Source organism: Schistocerca americana, chromosome 5 (genome assembly GCF_021461395.2).
Source record: "Schistocerca americana isolate TAMUIC-IGC-003095 chromosome 5, iqSchAmer2.1, whole genome shotgun sequence".
In the NCBI taxonomy this organism is placed as follows: domain Eukaryota; kingdom Metazoa; phylum Arthropoda; class Insecta; order Orthoptera; family Acrididae; genus Schistocerca; species Schistocerca americana.
Genome location: NC_060123.1, coordinates 390,655,018 through 390,676,118, shown reverse-complemented (window position 1 = coordinate 390,676,118; position 21,101 = coordinate 390,655,018).

Genomic DNA, 21,101 nt, shown 5'->3' with positions numbered 1-21,101 from the left:
ATTGCTGAGCGTCAGATCAGGTAAATGACCAATAACACCTGGTGAATACAGTTATCATATGTGTATGATGTATTAAAAGGCAATAAAATGTGTTCCACATGATACGAGCGCGCCACAGAGAAAACAGTTTGTGAACGCGCGCGGCTTCAGCGATGTAACAACTCGCATCGCTGATTCCAGAGATGCTGCGTTAGCGACGCGACACAGCCGGCCGCTATCGCCGTTACCCGACGGCCAAAAGGAATAATAATTTAACTGTCAGATGTTGGCGTGGCGTTGCGTGTTTCTTCATGTAAATGGTTCTCATTGTATGACATGAGAAAATAGTTAGTTCCCCAGTAGACATCATGCCAATAAAGTTAATCTCGGGATAGGTCTAGATCGGATACAGTACCGACCCCCTGCTGTTATGTAGATGTGCTATAATTGGTGTTTAAGGCTAGGGAGAGGTGAAGGAGTGTGACTGATGAAGCGATTGTAGTATTTTGTGCAGTTTACGGAGACAGTGTAGCAACTTTGTCGTATTGGTCCCTGTTGATAGATGTAGCTGCCAGTGTAATTTTCCTCCCAAGGCCGAGCTATGGAATATATGTAGGTTCCGAGATTTTGAAGTAGTCACCGATTAGACAATGGTTTGGTGACACTGTGTTTTTGGGCGGTCGATTGGTTGTCGTCCTGTGGATAGTTCGGGAAGAAGGAGTGGTTATTTTGCTGTGATAGCTACAACGTGAGCCGTGTTAGAGAGAGAAATTTGCATTTGATGATTTTTAGGGAATCGGTAGAACCTGATATGCTGTCCATGTTGTATGGTTAGAAGTTGCGGCTCGCCCAGAGGTAATTCGGTTGCTAGCTGTTTTGGGGAGTGGCTTGGTAGTGACTGGTGTGCATCGAGAAGGGAACGTCTCGAACACATTTTTGTTGTTGTGTGGATGCCAAGATCATACAGCGAATCTAGAATTGGCTCTGTATACTCGAACTGTTTCACCTTGATATGACAGATCGCACCAGTAGGTTGAGTTGGTAAGCGACGGGGACAGAAAGGAACCATTTATAAGCAACACGTAACTAAACACAAACTTGGTTAGTAGAAGTGACGAGTGGCCTGATTTACTTTAGGTCGCGTTGTGCCAACGCCTGAAGAGGCTCACTTTTGTCTGAATCGTTAATTATGGTTAAGGCAGAAGAGGCAGTGGCGCCTAGTTTTTTGTTTATATTTTTGTTTTTTCTTGAATTTCTGCTTCTTTGTGGGTGTGTAGTCTTTGTTGGGACTCGATCGCTTACGAGATTTGATCTTGTTTTGAGATACCTAGCCCAAATAAAGACAAGTTTTCTTATATTGAAGTTATTCGAAGTTGTTAAGAAAAGTCAGCGATCATACAATGGTGTAGTCGTTAATCTGTGGAATACATTGAGTATCATTATTCATGTAGCAACGTTAGACTACACAGAAAGAAGTAGAATTATCGCTTCAGTTATCTTTATCCCAGTGTAAACGTTTTCCAAATATGAGTTTAATATGAATCTGTCTCTGCAGTTACTTCACATTTTAGATGGATGTTAAAAGTTATTAAAAGGTTACGAGGCGGTTCCAGAGAGATTGTTCTGCTTTGGAAGGAAGTCGTTGCTTGTGATTTAGCTTGACGTAATATAAACATGTATCGCATTGAAATAATTTTGGTGTCTTGCTTTTCACGATATGGAGATAACGTGTGTTGTCGCTGTATTCTGCTAGTCTCGTCGTTGCTGGTTGATAGCGATTATTAGTGTCATTTGGGTATTTCGGTGTATCTGTTTTTCGTGTGGTAGCATTGCTGTACGACCTCGAATTTTGCGTATAGTGATAATGTTCTTTGTCTGCTGTCTCGTCAGTGTTTATTATCGTTGTAGTTGCTAATCACCAAAGGGTTGATCTGTCCTCAATTTGTTCTTTTAGAGTGCAACTACTGTACAAGCTAGGCTCCAAGTGTTTCCAGTCGCTCGGCTACTATTGGAATCTTCTGTGATCGGATAGCGATCCACAGTCACACCATCGACTGTCAATACAAAAACTGTACCTAATTGTTGCTGTAGTGGTCGACTGGTTGACTCTAGCAATTTTGCGCGGCAGGAAGCCATACATCAGCGGCATCGCGGCATTGGTACAGTACGATCCCTTGTCGGTTTGATTTAGATCTTGAGTCCCACCAGTCGGCGTGCTACAATTGACTCCCTCTGCAAAGGACGCCTGAGAATAATACTAGGTGGTGGTAATATGCCTAATGGAATTGTGGAAAAAGTACTGCATAAAGTGATTGGAGGCAAAGACCGGAGCGTTATCGCTCGTAAGTGCCTTGGGGGAGGGGGGGCGGGGGGGGGGGGACCACGAAAAGATATTGGTTAGGTGATGGGTGGTAATGAGGCTGTAGATTCTCGGCGAGGGAGAAGCCAAACAAACCGAGAGAACGCATCGACAAGAATCAATATCAAATGTTTGCCCCTCTTCGTACAGAGAAGGGGTCGTCCGAGATCGATAATAAGTTTATCCATACGATGCTGCTCTCACTCGGACTGCAGATACTCATTAAACAAAAGGCGAATATCCGTGTACAACGAAGGCCACCTGAGGTGAGCACGTACCGTCGTCAAGGTTCTGAGAGTACTAAATGACCACCCATGAAACAATTATAGAAATAATGAAAGATGGAGGGAATTAACTCAACAAGGAGACAAATCCTTGGCTCAGAGAGATGTTATCTACTTGTTCACACAAAATCCCATACTTTAAAAAATACTTCGGAACATACTCTCCGGACAACAGTTTTAATGGTCCCCACAACGGATCCTGATCCAGTTTGCACTTAAGGCTGCCAAACAACTGCAGTGCTTCAGCTAACACACTGCACACAATATCATGAGGCTCTCCAGCTTCACCTTCGGCTCTCAGATCTTCGTCCTCAAACATGCGACTAAACGCGTCTGCTACCTGATTGCCAGGGCCTTAAATATGGAATGTCTTGAAATGGAAGGCTGGTAGTCCACCTCGAAATCCCAGCAGTTTTCCTGGGTCTAGCCAGACTCCAAAGCCTGACTGTCGTTTTCTAAATCACATTCTCTGTGTTCAAGGTTGAATTTGAACTTTTCAGGGGCGAAAAGAACAGCTGAGACCTGACACTCATACCAAATACCCAAGTGCAGGACCCCTCGAGGCAAAGGCTCAAGAATATCTTTCACGCAGCTCGTTCTGGAGAACAACAGCAGCAAACCCGGTGGTACAATTTTCAGTATGGACAATAAATAAATTACAGTCAGTAATAACAAATACTCAAACAACTATTTCAAGTACCAGATTAACACTGCAAAATACTAGGCTTGGCGCTTACAAAAGGCTCCAGACTGACACACACATAGCCCCAAACGGGGTCAGTGAACGGAATTACTGGCTAGCGCACACCGGGGCAGGACTAAGAATCCAAGTACAGTACTTATTGAAAAGTCTTCATGCTTAATTTCAAATAAATTTCAAGGAGGCCAATAGTTTCCGCACTTCAGGTAGGCACCAGTTAATGTCGCTCTTGTGCTAGTACCTGTTAATAATACATCTCGGCATATTTAGCACACTACAATCCACTCATACACTTCGTAACCAGGTTGCACATGACGATAGCCGCTCCTTTCTCGCTAAACTCGCAGTTATCAAGGGCCAGCACTGCAGGAAAACGCGGGCCCCTAGAGCCCAACGGTCAGTGGTCTCAACTCGCTGCAATCGCCAAGACGCCGAATACTCAGGCACAACCGTCCGGCTCCGTGTTCCACACATCACTCTCTAAAATACACCTCCAGAGGCAACACATAACGAAGTAAAGATGATACGACGGGGGCCAGAAACGATGGAAAGCGCGCACAAGTGTCGCCAGTAGGGCCGCGCGCGCCCTCAAAGAAGTCGTGACAATTCACTTCTGAGAATCCGTACTGTCAGCTACTTGTATTTCTCTGTTTCCTGCTGCAGGTAGACCGTTCTTTGTTGACTCACTGCTTCTACTTTCCATTGCGACAGATTCGTTCATGAGTGCTGCATGCGTCGTCATGAGTGGAATGCAATTATTTCGTGGCTTGTCATCCGTCTCCAAGGTGAAAGTCGCTCTATTGGACCAAGATAATAATTCTCAGTATTAATTAGTCTGTCCTGCGCTTTACTCGACTGAACCATTGACTGATTTTCCTCATTTTCCCTGGTTGAAGCTGCATTTGAATTTCAGGATCCTTGCGTCTCTTCTGTATTTTGCTTGAGACTGATTTCTCCTTGTGCGATTCTGTTACTACGGTGACATTATCTAATTTCACGAGAGTATCAGCATCTATACTGTCCAGCCCTCTTACGATTTCTGCCCTGTGTGTTTCTTGTTCTTTCTGCTTCCCGCTTACTTTGTCCAATTCCTTCTCCAGCATTGGAAGTTGTTATAATTGCATTTTTATTCCTTCCTTTGCTTTCTCTACGACTTCTGCCAGCTGTTTAGCTGATTGCTCTACCTTCTTGGCTTCCGTAGCCTCATCCTTCGCTTACGTCGCTAATTTTTCTACATCTCTCACATTTTCGCTCAAAACATTCCATTCTTTTCCTTTTTCTGTAGTTACTTTCGATTTACACAATATTTCTTTTCTCGCTGCCTGATTCCTCTGTTCCAATTTCTTGCGAAAATTCCAATAAAGCAAATTCTGAATTACTTTGCTCATTTCTTCTACTGGGAGTAGACGCTCCTGAACTCAACTGAGAATGTGTCTGCAGTGGTGAAACTGCCCTGTTCCTCCCTTCTACATGGTGATATCTGATCCTTTTAACTACACCCTCGTGTCCTGAAGCGACCATGGCGTCCTCTTTCTCGTTCTCCCTGTCACATCCGATTGGACCCTTACGCTAAAAATTCTCCATCTATTCAGTTTGAAAGACTAATGATTCTGAACTGCTCATTTCTTCGGAAACGCCATCTGCTCCTCCCCCATACCTGACAATTCCCTATCTAGTTCTCGCTCCAGATTCGAAATTTTCATTAACTTAAACAACTCCCTCGCTGCTCTCAGCTGTCGCCTAGTTCTCGTTCAAAGACATAATCAAAACACACCACAATCTGGTAGATAAAACATTATTAAAGCCATTCAAATAATTTAGACGCTGTACCAACCATAATTTAGAAGTAAAAGTTTTTATTTCTCAGTATACCACAAAGTCTCCAATCACTGTCATGGTCCTGGCAGGGTCACCAAAAAACGTAATCCACCACCGCCTATTCCCTTAGGTAATTATCCTGTCTCATTGTGTAGATACCCAAGGAAGACTGTACACTCTCATTTGCTATGCAAGGATTTTTTTACGCTAAATTTTGGCCCTACGATATTCAGAAGGGTGGTTTAATAGTGACACTGTAATTCAGTTTCGTGACCAAATGAGATATGTACGTAATGAAAGTCAAAATTATCATAACTTCTATCGTTTATTGTGAATCCTCACACAAAACGAGTGTAGTATTTGCAACGACATACAACTCAAACATGTTTAATAACGTCCTGTTCAGTGACAAATTATTTCATGAATATGAAACAGTTACAAGTAACTCAGATTGGCGGATCTATAGGCAGGTTATTACATTATTAGCACACTGATTCGTTTCTGTGATCTGACGACAGCGTTTGCCAAAATTTGAGTTCGTAAAATTATGCATGCCATAAGGGTATCTTGTTTCTACTCATTAATAAACTAGTGAGTATATTGCGACCTACACAGACTGATGCCGATTCCAGATCCTACCACTTTCTTTTCAGCATCATTATGCTGTATGCCAGTGCTTCTGCCGGCAGCCACTGTGGCGGGTACGATGCCTGTGAAATCCGAAAATCAACCAAATGCAAACATTATATCACGTTCCAGTTGGTGCTGAAAAGTGAAACAACTACTTTTCACACAGAATTCTCTGAGCAGAATTCAAAATGTTTCTCTCACTTGCAGCAGAAGAAGTGTTTAATCAGTTCCTTCTCTCTTCCCTCGTAATATTCACCCCTTCATTGAGAGCCAATCCTAGCCTCTCACGAGCAGTTATCCAGTGAGAAGTCAATTCTCCTGGAGGGTCCTCCCACTCCTCAAAAATTTTTCAAAACTACTGCCACGTCAGACCAGACTCACCAGTGAAATACTCGCATTTCCGCACCCACAGGTCTACTGCTAAGGAAAGGAATTTGTTTTGGCTCTGTCCTGTCGGAGCCTCAGAAGAGGGCGTTATTGTGTTACGGCATGTTGTTTCCTATGGCCCTTCCAATATTCCTATCTGCTTTGTATATATGAGGGGCCAGCTACATGTATTTTTGGGATGAGAAAATTTGCACTCTTAAACTTATGGAATCCTCGCACTTCACCTTCCGTGTTCTCCGAGAGCATAGAGCCGTAATTACCTGACGCTTACACAGAGCCTGCCTTGTGCCCATCAGTAAACTGCTCTCCTATGAGCGGACTGGCGTCGTCTTCTCTGCATTCTCCATCTACGGCTCATTGTTGCCCACTTTCGGGGACCTTTACAGTTGTTTAGAACGCTCTCACCGCAGAGATATGCTTTAGGAAAGTGGGCGCAGTGATCTTCCCGTGCGGAATTCCAATCATTCCTCTGTGATCGTCTGACCGGCTGCAGCGTTACCTGCTGTCCACCGTGTGTCGGTTCGCGATGGGCATCCCCTCATCCTGTCCAGCACACACAACAGTCCTCGGAGAATGCTTTCCTACCTGGCGTCAGCGTCACCTTTTATAACCTGCGGTAAGTTAATAGTCCCCTTTGGCCCACTTTGGTCTGCTGTCTGTCTGTGAAATTGTCAACCCAACCAGACGTAATTCTCAATAAATAAAACGCCAGTAAGTATTTCATCTATTGGTAACCACTAACCGATAATCTTTCATAAATATAAATATATATGTTGTTTTAAAAACCAATGAATTCGATCTATATGCCACTCTGTATAACTTGTATATCAGATATCGATAATGTGAGAGTCGACGAAAGCGTCAGTTTCGCCGTCTTTCAGTGCAACGTTATTCCGTGCACAGAGAATTTGTCTTCCTTATTCGCCTCGATTACCATACTCTTTTTGTTAAGGTTAGTGGCACATACTTTTTGTTTGATACCATCTTATCACTTAAAGTGCTACCAGTTAGTTGAAACTGACAGAAAATAACACATGTAGTGCATTTATTTAGAATGCTAGACGTTGCTGGGAAAATCCAGTATTTAATGGAACAATACCCACCTCTTTCATTGTGCAGCTTTTAGCACAGTGTTCATTGGAGCGCAGAAATGTTCCATTGTGCTCTTGTACATGGCAGTAATAATGGAAAACGAGTAATGCTAAGAAACAGAGGGCTCACTAACGAAACATTTCTTTCGATATACCGACACTGAGCCTAACTTGTATATTGTTGCATAAGATGCGTCGCTTAACAGAGCTATCAGGGTTATACAGTCTTTGTGTTTAAAGTTGAGTCCTTGTAGAGTCTAGAATGACTCATGTATACTGTACTACAGTAATACTGTATAAGTTCTTTTCTGCATTATACAATGTCTTAAAATTTGCTTTATTTACTTTCCTCATCCATGTTAGACACGTTTCGCCTTGTACAAAAAATTAACATATATAACTGTATTGAATGCAGTGGAACTGAAACACCTGCATTGTCTCGGCAGATTTTTGGATTATACACGTTCTGCTTTGACCAAGTTTCACTGTACCACTAATTAAAGCTGTACCACTTTGTATCATGACCCCTTCTCCTCGCTCTCGGAGTACATAGGACAGCAACTCTCTTAATAAACACTTAGACAAATGAAAAGGAAGAGAAAGAGTAAATGCGAGATCTGCAAGGCGTTAGCCTTTAATTCAAACGGCATAATCAGAACCGCTAGTTCAATGATACCTTTAAACAAACACAAAATAGGATTCGGCAATTTAAAAAAAGATTCTGAGAAGGGTCGACCAAGAGCTTGGGTTTCGGTCTTTATGGCTTGGAACTGATCACCCTCTTCCCACTCGGCCCTTCAGTCTCTAAAGCTAACGCGCCCGAGCTAATCTGTAATTCTTCAGTCTTCGCGCTTAGCTGTTTTACAATGCACTTCTACTGATCTCTGAGTTCAAGGTGCATTAGATCGGCGAGATGACTATTGAAATGGCACAACTTGGATTGAACCCTACACACTTGCTGACGGGTGGGTTGGTTACCCTCTACGAATTCATGGTTTTGAAATAATTCATCTGAAGCTAAGGAAATGGTGGAAATAGCGCCACCTACCTCACCGTTAGTTTCGGATGGAATGTGGAGAGGTTAGCCCAATGCCGTACGCAACCCTACTGCCAGCTCTGGAACATCACCCTCGATAGGTGTGCGACGAATGCGCAGTTCATATTGAAGATCTTCGTGTTTGACATTGCCTATGTTGCCTTAACACTGACCATCTCTTAATCAAATCGAATATCGAATCGAATCTTTTACAGGGTTAGACAATTTCCATTTCCACCACCCCCGCCCCACCTCCCCCGTGGAGCTAGTCTTCAAGAACGCAACCACCGTCAGTGACCAGTGACTACCAACGAAATCGGGAATCACCAGGATTAGATAAATGACATGGCCCCTGTAACTAACATAATAAAGCCGTGGACAATATCATTTACTTTTACATATTTTCTTTGGTAACAACTGTTCTCCTTTGATAAACAGACAGAAAAATTGAACTTAATTTGCCATTACCGGTGAGTGAGACAGGTGTTACGTTGCAATAATATTAAACTTAACATACACATTAAAGAGAAAATTTCTTGTTATAAACCAGTTAATCAAAAGTCTCTCGGCCGACAGCAAAATTCCTTTTACAGTGCAAGTCAGATAACATAAGCTAATGAGCTCTAGCACAGACATCCAGGACACGCGACTGGAGACAAGTAGCAAGCCGCACTATGAAAATGCTAGAGAGACGTGCACACGGGCGCAAGTAAGCCAGGCCCATGCGGCAAAAAGAGGCTGCCGAAACGGAACACTCAGTAAACTTGTATCAGTCTGCCCATGGTTGTTACTACAATAACATGAAACTATTATTTCCACTGATTACTTAGTGTTTCAGGATCTGTGTCCTCTTACGACTGTAATTTTGTTGATTGTATGTCTACACTGAGGTTGGTTTTGACACATCTATGCAAATGCCTTTGCTGTCGGTCGTTAAGTGAAGGCCGTCGGACACTGCGTTGCCCATGGTGGGAGGTAATCCCTGAAATTTGTTATTCTCGGTACATTCTTAACACTGTGGATCGCGGAGTATTGAATTCCCTAACGATTCAAAAAATGGTTCAAATGGCTCTAAGCACTATGGGACTTAACATCTGAGGCCATCAGTCCCCTAGACTTAGAACTACTTAAACCTAACTAACCTAAGGACATCACATACATCCATGCCCGAGACAGGTTTCGAACCTGTGATCGTATCAGCCGCGTGGTTCCGCACTGAAGGGCTTAGAACCGCTCGACCACATTGGCCGGCCCCTAAAGGTTTCCGAAATGAAATGTCACATACGTCTAGCTCTAACTACCAATTCCGTGTTCAAAGTCTTTTAATTCCCGTCATCCGGCCATAACCACGTTGGAAACCTTTTCACATGAATCACCTGAATACAAAATGACGGCTCCACCAATACATTGTCCTGTTCTACCTTCTGTACGCGATGCTAACCCCATCCGTATATGTGCACATTGATATCCCATGGCTTTCGTCATCTCTGTTTATGTTGGTTAAATAAATAAGTTTATATCACGACACAAATATCACTCTAGATCTCAGTTGTAAAACAACTAATGAGATACCACCTAACAAAGGGGTACGACAAGGCTGCTGCATCTCTCCAACTTTGTTAAACATCTGATTTAATGAAATAATACATATGTGGAAATCAGAATTTCAGAAAGGAATCTACCTAAAAAGGAACATTCTTTTAAATAATTTACTATATACCTTTGCTTAGATGATGATGATGCAGTGATCCTAGCAGATAAATTAGATGACCTTCAGAAAGGAATCTACTTGCTAGAACAAATAAGTGCAAAAATTAACATGGAAACTTCCAGCCGGCCGTTGTGGCCGAGCGGTTCTAGGCGCTTCAATCTGGAACCGCGCGACCGCTACGGTCGCAGGTTCGAATCCTGCCTCGGGCATGGATGTGTGTGATGTCCTTAGGTTAGTTAGGTTTAAGTAGTTCTAAGTTCTAGGGGACTGAGGACCTCAGCAGTTAAGCAGTTAAGTCCCACAGTGCTCAGAGCCATTTGAACCAGTTTTGGAAATTTCCAAAGAAAAAACTAAGACAATGGTTTTCATTGGGGAAAGAGCCAGTCAGAAGCAAATAGTGATAGATCAGAAGATTTTAGAGTAAGTAAACAATTTCAGTTACCTCGGATGTGAAATGACATGTAGCTACAGTAGAGATATGAATTTAAGTTTAGTAAATTCAGCCACGTATGTGGAACAATTAACAAAAACCTAGAAAACAAAACCAGGAAAGACACTCAAATTAATTTTACAAAACTGTTGCACTTCCCGCACTGTTCTATGGAAGTGAGACCTGGGTGATTACTAAGAAACAAGAAAAACTGATTTAGGCACAAGAAATGTAATTCCTTAGAGGTGTTAAAGGTTGCACAAGAGAAGACATGCTAAGAAATCAAGATATTAGACAAGAACTGCAAATGTTAGCCTCAGTGATAAAATTCCCGGTTACAGAAGAAAATGAAACGATCATCTACAAAGAATGGAAACTGAGAGACTTCCCTCAAAGGTAAAAAATTATAAGTGCCATGGGAGAAGAGACAGAGGAAGACCCCGACAGAGATGGGGAACGTAACAAGCAATTCCTGCCTAATACCTCAAGAGAAGCAGCAGATGATGATGATGAAGTAACCCATATTTCTTTCATGTGTAGTTACGTGTTTTTTAACAGATATGTGGTGATGGCAAACGCCGAAACTCCTAATATTGCATTAATGAGGTCATTTCGCATTCATTCAATGAATTTTTGCTTAGCCACCTATCCAGCATTTTGCAAACTATATTTCAACATGTTCACATACGTCTATGTGAATAGTAAAGACTTGGCGCATCTAATTTTGTAGGAAACGCTAAAATCTTGTAGTATGATATTCTGAATATTTAGTTAAGTGAGTGCTAGGAAGTAAGATAAAGAGGTGATATGGCGATCATCAGTGCAATAGTTAGGGAATACTGCTTACGTTCCTAGATTTAACACAGATGTGTGGTAGGTTAATGTAAACGTTGGTGGTACAGTGCTGAAGAGTTGAACATCGTTAAGTGTAGCAACAGTAGCTGATGGATAGGATTTCATATATTTGCGCCATGCACTGCTGACCATAACAGTAAGGCACTGGGATGCCACACGGTTTCGAGTTGGTCGTTGGACGTCACTTGATTATAAAACTGTTCCAGGTGCCTTGAAACACAGCGCGGATGATACAACAAAATCCGCTTGCGATATCTGTCCAGGATAGAGATTTGACATTATACGAGAACGAGCCAGGTATTAATGAATTTTATGAAACATCAGAGGTGTAATAATGGGGTGGGAGGCTGGCTGTAAAGCGATAGTGGATCAGGAAGCAAGTCTGTGGTACTGGAGAGCACTGTGAGGTGGGGCATGAGAGATACCTGTGTGTTCAAGCTATTAAAATTTCTTATTATCAGTTGAGGATTTATTAGGAAGTCACATATTATGATGATGAGTTACGGCTTTGGTTATCTTATTTTAGATGATGATGTAGTATTAGTGCGTTACTGAAATATCATAAGCCAGATGATGATGAAGTTAGTAAATGGAGATGTGATAATTCCCTGATCTTTACATCTTGCGAGCACAGCCAAGCTGTAGTGGACATGTAGATACGTTCAGAAAGGTTAAGAATAGTAGGACTGGATTTTTCTTGTATTAGACAACGCAAGAGGTGTCCCAAAGAAGTTTTATTAGTATTTCTCTCATTATTTGTCAGAGGAATGTGGGAATGTAATGTCTATATGAAAGGGATGTGTGTGAGTCGAGTCTTAGTATGTGATAACATTTATCAAGAGCCTCTGTATTGTCAGTCCCAGTGAGCTCATGGACAAAAGTTAGTAGCGTTTAAGAGCAAATATTAAATGAGAAAGACAATTCCAGTTCTACTGACAGGATAGTTCCCTGATCACCATCTGTGTCCCACGAGGTGGAACAACACAAGTGCTTAACGGATTAAAATGTGATAGGCGAAGTAAGGCATTGCAAATAGAACGTAGAGATATAGAGTGCAGAGGAAAGAAAGGACACTAACGTATGGGGTTTATTTGGGAGTGTTGTCCATAGACTCTTGATTGAAAATATGAAGTTTACAAGAATGTATTAGTGCTTCCTATATCAGCCGGTTTCAAAAGCAGGAATCTGGTGACACATATTGTGGAACAACACAAGTGCTTAACGGATTAAAATGTGATAGGCGAAGTAAGGCATTGCAAATAGAACGTAGAGATATAGAGTGCAGAGGAAAGAAAGGACACTAACGTATGGGGTTTATTTGGGAGTGTTGTCCATAGACTCTTGATTGAAAATATGAAGTTTACAAGAATGTATTAGTGCTTCCTATATCAGCCGGTTTCAAAAGCAGGAATCTGGTGACACATATTTTCCCAGGGAGAGGATTGTATGTAGGACGTCAGCCACAGCTGACAGCTTCATTCGATGATTGCCTATACAGCACTTGAGCACAAGCGGGCTACTGTCACATTTCAACCTACTTTTTCAAGGCAACGGCCAGATCTATTGACAGTGACCAGCCATTGAGAAACTTCCCTTTGATACAGAAATGTGGCACACATGAGTCTTCCACGTAATTACAGACATATGTATTTACAACCCCAGGTCAGCTGAGTAGGTCTCCGAATGACAGGGCTGTGGTACGATTCCTGCCTTGTGACAGTCACCACCACAAAATCGGTAACATTCTATTGACGCGGTCATTATGGGTGGATCTTGACTATGCTGCGATGCCCACAGGCCATTTCATGCCATGTTTGAAGCGCAGCCACCACCACCATCATTGGCCCTTGAAATGCTGACCAATGCCGTTGTGTCCAGGTCCTTGGCAGCCAGCACTCTGCCACCACCTGTATGAGACCACACACTAAGCAACTTGCCACCGTCTCATGGATGATGCATGAAATGATGACCAACTAACGATGAACCACTGCTCTCCATACAGCGATACAGTGTTTGTGTCTGGACAACACTGTCATCTGCTGCATTGCTGGAAGAGGTCGCTGGCTGCCACTCACTGCCACCCAAGCTGCTCCAGTCGGTGCCACTGCATTGCAAGCTTGCAAGCTGCTGTGTTATATTCACCCAGCAAGCAGCCCACCTATCAGCTGGGTGATACTCTGCAGCCATTTGCTTCGCCTGTTGTTCTGATGTAGGAACGACAAGAGATGATACTAGCCCATGTGCTGGACGAGGGAGAACAAATATTTTGGTTCGAGCGTAAGAGGATAATAAAGCATTTTAGGTTCACCAGTTGTTTACTTAGCGCCCTCTACCATAAATCATCATCTAAATCATCACTGTGAGTGGTGGGGCCTATAGGATACGCAATTGCTGACAGCGTAGCTGCTGTTGCCGTGCGCGCGACTGACAGTGACTGTTGCCCTGGCATATCTTTCCAAGTAAACACACTGATTTAATGTTACGTTCACGTCCACATTGAAAGAAATTTGCTTTACGAAAGGACAATCTCTCTGATCATGTTTCAGAGGACATTGCATACAAGATTTCCTTCCAGAGTTTTGTAGCACAGGCTATGTGCCACGAGCCTGAAAGGTTTTGATTCTACCTCTCTTACCCTGCTTGAATGAGCTGTATATTGATACCCTTTAAAACTATTAGTCACTAGGAACTTAACATCTGGTGCGTTATGATCAAGTGAAATACGTAGAGCCTCAGAATCACCTCTCTTAGGTCCACAATTGCTTGAGATTCCACGATACACAGAACTATTTTTATATCACGGACTGGCAGTTTTAGAACTGCAACGTGAATGTGTGCGTCTGATATACTCAGTGTGATAGCGTCACGCAACATGACATCGCTATAGTTAATTCCACAAGAACACTTAATCTTGCAACGCCATGTGGAACTGAGTTGACCCAGTGTTTTACTGTCGGAGCTCTCGAGCTCTGATTTCTCTTATTTTCTGAATGCTGTTTACCTGCTTAAATTACCGAAGAAATGCTTTGATCATTGACATAGGCTCAGAATCAATTAAGTAAACTGTTCTCATTTTCTGCTTAGTTTGAACCACGTGGCTTTAAGTTAACCTATTCGCGTAATACCATTAAAGTTTTTAAGCTGCTTCCATTTATTATTTAGAATATCGCAAAAATATTTTACTTTGTGACTTCAGATATATTACGATTACATTATCTGAATTGATGGCACTGTTCTTTGTGTACTGAACTATGTGGTCGCAGCTCTGTTGGGCTATGTTACGATATGAGTGCATGGTTTGTAATGCTTGTGTTTTCTGGATTGCATGCTTCCCTATAATTCGGTAACAAACAAATAGTCGTTTATCGATGCTCTTCTACTTGTTCAAGGCATACAACCGACTGTCACATATCATTTTCCTATCGACACATTAAATGTGTGTTCTTTTATCGTCAGAAGTACAGTGTGCTCTCAAACCAATATTTGTAATTCTCATAATGTGTTACCTCACGTCTAAATGAATATACTGTTACTGAATTTAAGTTCCTGATACACTACATCGCAAATTATAGATTGGGACTTCAGATCCCCGTACAATAAATCACATAAACTCTCATTACTCTTTTAATCAACAATTAATACCTAAGCTACCCTCCCGACAAGAATTAATTACAATTGAATTGCCAAGTTGTTCGCTTACCATTCATGATTCTCAGTACGACAATGTCTTGCAGTCTTGCATGTCCCTTTCTGTATTTTAAGTACTGACCCCCTTCCCACCGTAACTCCAGCGCTTTACCCTGTACTCAGCAAACCTATGTGACCGCTAATACTTATCTGCCTCGAGTCAGGCGACAATATTCGAAAAATATCGCATACCATTTCATTTTATTCTCTTTAATGAAATAACATGTGTATAATATCTCTAACTTTTAAACTGCCTGTGTGACAAGTATTTCACAACAGCTAGGGTAAATTCTATTGTTCTAAGGACGGTTGTCTTTGAGTTGCAACTAACGACGATCTACTCATTCTTCTTATTTACTGTCTCAATAAACACACACACACACACACACACACACACACACACCACACACACACACACACACCGTAGAATTTGGCACATATGTTCCGAAAGTGCTGAATGGGATCTTTTCACTAATGAGAAATGTCCAACGCACATGAGAGATTATTTTAGAAACAAACGCTTTATTTTCTTTTGTACGCCACTCACTATCCACACTTTCATTGCATCTGGCAGAAGGAATACATATTATACACTGCATCGAGCAGTGAGTCAATTTATTGTGAAAATATAATCATCTATTAACGCATTGCTTGTAATTCTGATTCTGGTTGTTAGTCATTGCATTAGATAACAGCCTGGATAATGATTACTATAAATTATTCCCATCTCTTTTCCTTCAAAAACATGACAAAAATTTATGATTCTATGTAAAACATAAGGAACACACATATAATGAACGTTAACAGGAAGACTTTCGAACCTTCATTATACTGTTATTGCTAATGTCACCAACAATGTCACCAACAAGTAATCAAAAAAATCATTTGTTTTTGTATCATGAAATGGTTTATGTGCATCAAGGATAAAACACATAGAGTAGTAATATGAACCGATTTTTAAATTATACTACCAAACAGCATCTTTAGAAAACCAACACATAACAACTGCGGAAGACATTTCTTCAAGTTTATTGGACCAGTATTAAGTACTTCAGCCTTCCTTTGATGGCATAAGATACACTTAAGCAGTTCACAAAGAACATTCTCATAAGAAAAGCCGCAGACCCAAATGTGCTTCAGTCCTTCCACATATTCCACAGTTTATAATGGAACTTAATATTTTTGTCTTATTGGTAAATGTATAGACAATTATTCAACTCTCACACCAAAGATCCACTTGAAAAGTATTTAACACTGACTGACAAAAGAAGTTTTACGCTCTTCGTTTATTACTTTTAGTATTAGTTACCTTTCGTATTCTCATGTCCTGGTGATAAGACGTGCTGCGTAATTTTAAAGTGAAATTGTGTTATACAATGAAAGCAATTCATGGATAATGTGATTTTCTGATTTACGATACGATGGATCCCAGCTCCTGTAACTGTGGAAGGTTATTATTATTTTAATTTTGTATGGAGGATTTAGATGCAGGCGACGATCTTCTCCACGGCGCTCTTCTACAATACACGTACGTGAACGTGTTCATCTGTTTCCCTTCGTGGCCACCTATTTAGGACATTTTTACCACGACGTCCAGAATCTGTAATCTTCTTTTCGTTTGATAACGAAGTCAGATTATTTTCTTTCTCAGATGAATAAATGCACTTTAATCAGAATACTCTTTACCCAGGCCACTGGGTGTGATAGTATTTAGAACGTTCGTGGCTCTATCCCATTGCACGTTCGCATATATCTCAGTGTGTACCAAGGTAACTATATGGTTCAAATGACTCTGACCACTATGGGACTTAACATCTATAGTCATCAGTCCCCTAGAACTTAGAACTACTTAAACCTAACTAACCTAAGGACATCACACAACACCCAGTCATCACGAGGCAGAGAAAATCCCTGACCACGCCGGGAATCTAACCCGGGAACCCGGGCGCGGGAAGGTATACTTATGGCCCATTTCCTTTGCAGTATTAATTCTTATTTTGAACCACTCACTCGCGAATGTACGTGCCCTCGTATAGTCAGTCGGGTGCGTTCTTTAATAACATTATTTATAATATTTAGTGGCTTAGTTTCCACAATTGACCTTTGTCTGCGTCGCAACGGTGCTTCACGCGAAGTATTTATTGCACGACATTCATAATAACTCTCATTTCAAAATTACGCCTCCGCCTGACAAAGCTTCTAACAACTTAACAGGCCGGCTAAAATGGCGACCGAGTGCCATGACCTTCGTTTCAGAAAAACTTAGTATAAATTTTAAGTTGAAATATTTAAGTAATTTTTTTCCATCCATTATTGCGACTATAACCAATTGTTCCTGTTACATGTTACACCAACTCCGTGCAAGATTAGAAATTATTACCCCAACTGCATTGAATTTCACTAACGAGCACGACGTCTTCTGTGATTTGTTTACGTGTAGTACAAGCCACAATAGAAGTTAAGTTCAGACAATTTCAAGTGTTTATCCCTGAAAAGAACTCTTTGCTTCCGGTAATTTTTAAAGAGTCATTCAAAAACGTATTGCCTAAAACGTGGTCCGAACAGCAAGAGATACAATGGGTTATGGGTTATATCCAAAGCGATGGAGCGTTATGAGTGACGGAAATGTCAGAAACTTGTCGGACATTAGAACAATTTGAAAGGGCGTTTATTTCAAAGTAGTCACATGGCGTCCAAGAGAGATTAAGAAAAGCCCTATTCAACCTTGAACAATATAATCCAAAATTTGGATCATAACGAAAGTATTTTGAGAAATACTGGGTCTGGGATGAGCCAATAACACACACTGACGTTCTACGCACTCTGAACGCTAAACTACTGCTTAATACTTTGGTAAAGCTAGTACAAGTACCAGAAAGCAATTTGGGGTATTTTCTATCTGTCATGGACTCTAGTGACTTAATTAATGAAGACGCAAGACAGAGCCACACCAATCAAAATAATCTCCGTGGCAGTGGTGGCAACCAGCCTCCGCAGCGCCAGCCGCAGTACGGCGTCAACAATGAGGCGTGCGCGGCTGTGTCACGACCGTCTTTTGTCGATTCCGCTACTGCAGCGCATATGCCAGGCCCGAGTCCGTGGGGCAATTTTAGTAATAACCATAACCAAATTTTTTACCCAGGGTGTAAAACGAAAAGAAAAATGGTGACAGAAACTACTGTGGCTACTCCGGCAACCGGAAACGAAACTGGAATAGAAACGATAACGGGAATGAGTGGGGTAACGCTTAGAGTAATTTTCATCCTCAATTTAGCAACAATAACAAGGCGGACCCGCGAAATGGGCAGTGGCAGTACTCTATTAGTAATCAATCCTATCAGTCCCAAGAGTAAAGTAACATTACGCCTATAAACTCAGGGCAGAATCATGATCGAAATGCGCAACAGAGTAACAACACGTCAGGAGTGAATATTGTGGCAAACTAAACACCTACAAACAGTAATAATGGGGCATTAAACTAAATGTGGCCTCATTATGGTCCACAATGTTGGCCATGGATAGTCGTGGGGGCGATCCATTGTTACTATGGCAGTAATTTGCTAAGGTATCAAGCATCCCATCTGTTCCAAGACAAACAGTGGATTTAAATGAAAAAGTAAGAGAGGTATTGATCTTTATTACAAAAAAAGCTCAACGCCGTAAAAAACACTTTCGCAAACGACTACATGGTGTTACCAGATATGTGGTTAGAGAAAAAGTGTAACTTACATCCATGTGAAATCTTCTATGTTAGCCAAGAAAAACGCTAAGTGGCAGATAAGGTATACTAGTCCGTACATTATTGTACATGTTCAGCATGACGGATGTTATTTACTTGCGTATCCTCACAATGGTAAAATCAAAGGACTCTCCGTACACAGAGACTTGAGGAAATCCCACCATGTTTAATTATCACACTTTACATCTATCTATGCACACGACTGAAATAAGTAACCTATGGTAAAAAGAAGGAATACGATTAGGGTAAAGGAAGTATATTTTATGCAGATATGTGAATCAGTGCATTTCACTGCTTCTTTTTACATTTGTCAGTGATTGTGGACACAATACACAAGCAAGCTGGGACACACACATTAATTGATGACTAGCAATGTTAGCATAGGGAGTACTTGGAAGGTTTGACTGAAAAGTTTATGATCACAGGGGTATTTTAGTTTTAGGTTCATGTACGAAGTATTCTGGAGCGAACAATTAGCACAGACCTCGGAACAAAGTAGCTGTGAGATTTTTTGCTTTGATAATTGTGCATCGAGATTGTAAGGTGCAGGGTAAGTCACAGACAATATTGGACTCCCTAAGGTACGTAAGTATATGGTCACACAAGCACATGTCATGTTGCAGAGAGAATTCCTTTTTTTTTTTTTTTTTTTTTTTTTGACTTATCCACACTAATACGTCGAGCAAAACGGTATTAATTTTTTTTTTTTTTTTTGTATGCTGCAATGATGAAAAACTTTCTGGCTGCTAATGAAAGTTCTGTGTGCTATATACCATATGCACGACAGCCTAATCTAAGTAAAGTGCATCTAAAGATATAACCTATGAATAAAAACTAGTATGATTTTACTGGAATACAAATAATTTTTCAGCTTTGTACACACGTTGGTTGCAAATACGAGTGCACTGTTGAGATACGATTTGTAAACGTTATCTGAGGCAAACTTAATACTGTCCTTATTTTAAAAAATGCAATATGTACGAGGTAAGTTACAGGAAAGTGACCGGCAGAGAAATGAGGTAATGCTGAAACAAACATAGTTCTTTACAGGCGGCGTTCATCGAGATGCTACGAGACTTCACCCAGTAATGAATAGCAACTAAGCTACACTAATGTCACTACGATTTACGATCGACGTTATAAAACATTACCAAGACCACTGAGAAGTACACTACCTGACGCTCAGTAACAACAGAGGTTTTTAATAATTTGTCTTTTCTTCAACACGAAAGTACTAAGAATCTACTTGACTTTAGAGGGATACACACACTGATTTTCTCTTGTGTTTATAATATTTTATCCAATCTGAGCTGAAGATATTTGTTGGAAGAAGTAAAGTAAGGAGTGACTAAAGTCACGTTCGATTAAGAAAAATATTGTGCACATACCAGTGATACAATGATGAACACACGAACATGAAAACGTGTACAATCACAGACATAGATTTAGGAAGTAGTATAGCGTACAGTAGCCAAGCTTCAGTATCAATCTGTTGTTCGTATTACCTAGCATTTTAATTTTCTGTTTACGTGTGAATATAAGTGTAGTGATTTATTTATATTTTTTTATTTCATTCTACTTGTTGCCGGTGTGTGTACCATGCGCTGTTGCAGTGTTGGGTGACGCAAAGATTGAATGTGTACCAAGGTAACTATACTTATGACCCATTTCCTTTACAGTATTAATTCTTATTTTGAACCACTCACTCGCGATTGTATGTGCCCTCTTATTTTGTGTAGTCTGTCGGGCGTATTCTATAATACCGTTATTTATAATATTCAGTAGCTTAGTTTCCACAATTGACCTTTGCCTGTGTCGTAACAGTGCTTCACGCGAAATACTTATTACGGGACATTCCTAATACCTCTCATTTAAAAATTACGACACCGGCTGATTAAGCTTCTAACAATTTAACAGGGCGGTTACAAGTTATTTACATCTTTGTGACAGATTTTCAGATGGGGCTATCCACTTTGCGAATTGTAGTTCTGGTTTTCCAAACCATCAGTACGGTACCTTCCTTACTGAATATTCAATATTCTTCAACATTCATTGTTCATCAGGAGGACTGCAAAGAAATGGGTCGATGAGCTTCTCCATACAATCGGCGAAAAATGGAACTTATCAGAAACACTGACACGAAGAGGGTACAAGTGTTGACGCATCGGAGAATAACTTCCACGGTTCTAGAGACAACAGTTAGGGATAAAAATGTAGGAGAAGACAAATTAAAATATACGCAACAAATTAACTGAGGGCATTGGGTGCAGGTACTTTTCTGAATTTAAGAGGTTGCCATAGGAGAGGAAAGCCTTCCGGGCCGCATAAAACGTTTAAGAAGTCTGATAACCACAAAGGAAGGCAACATAGAAAATCACTTTTGTTCTTAAGAAAA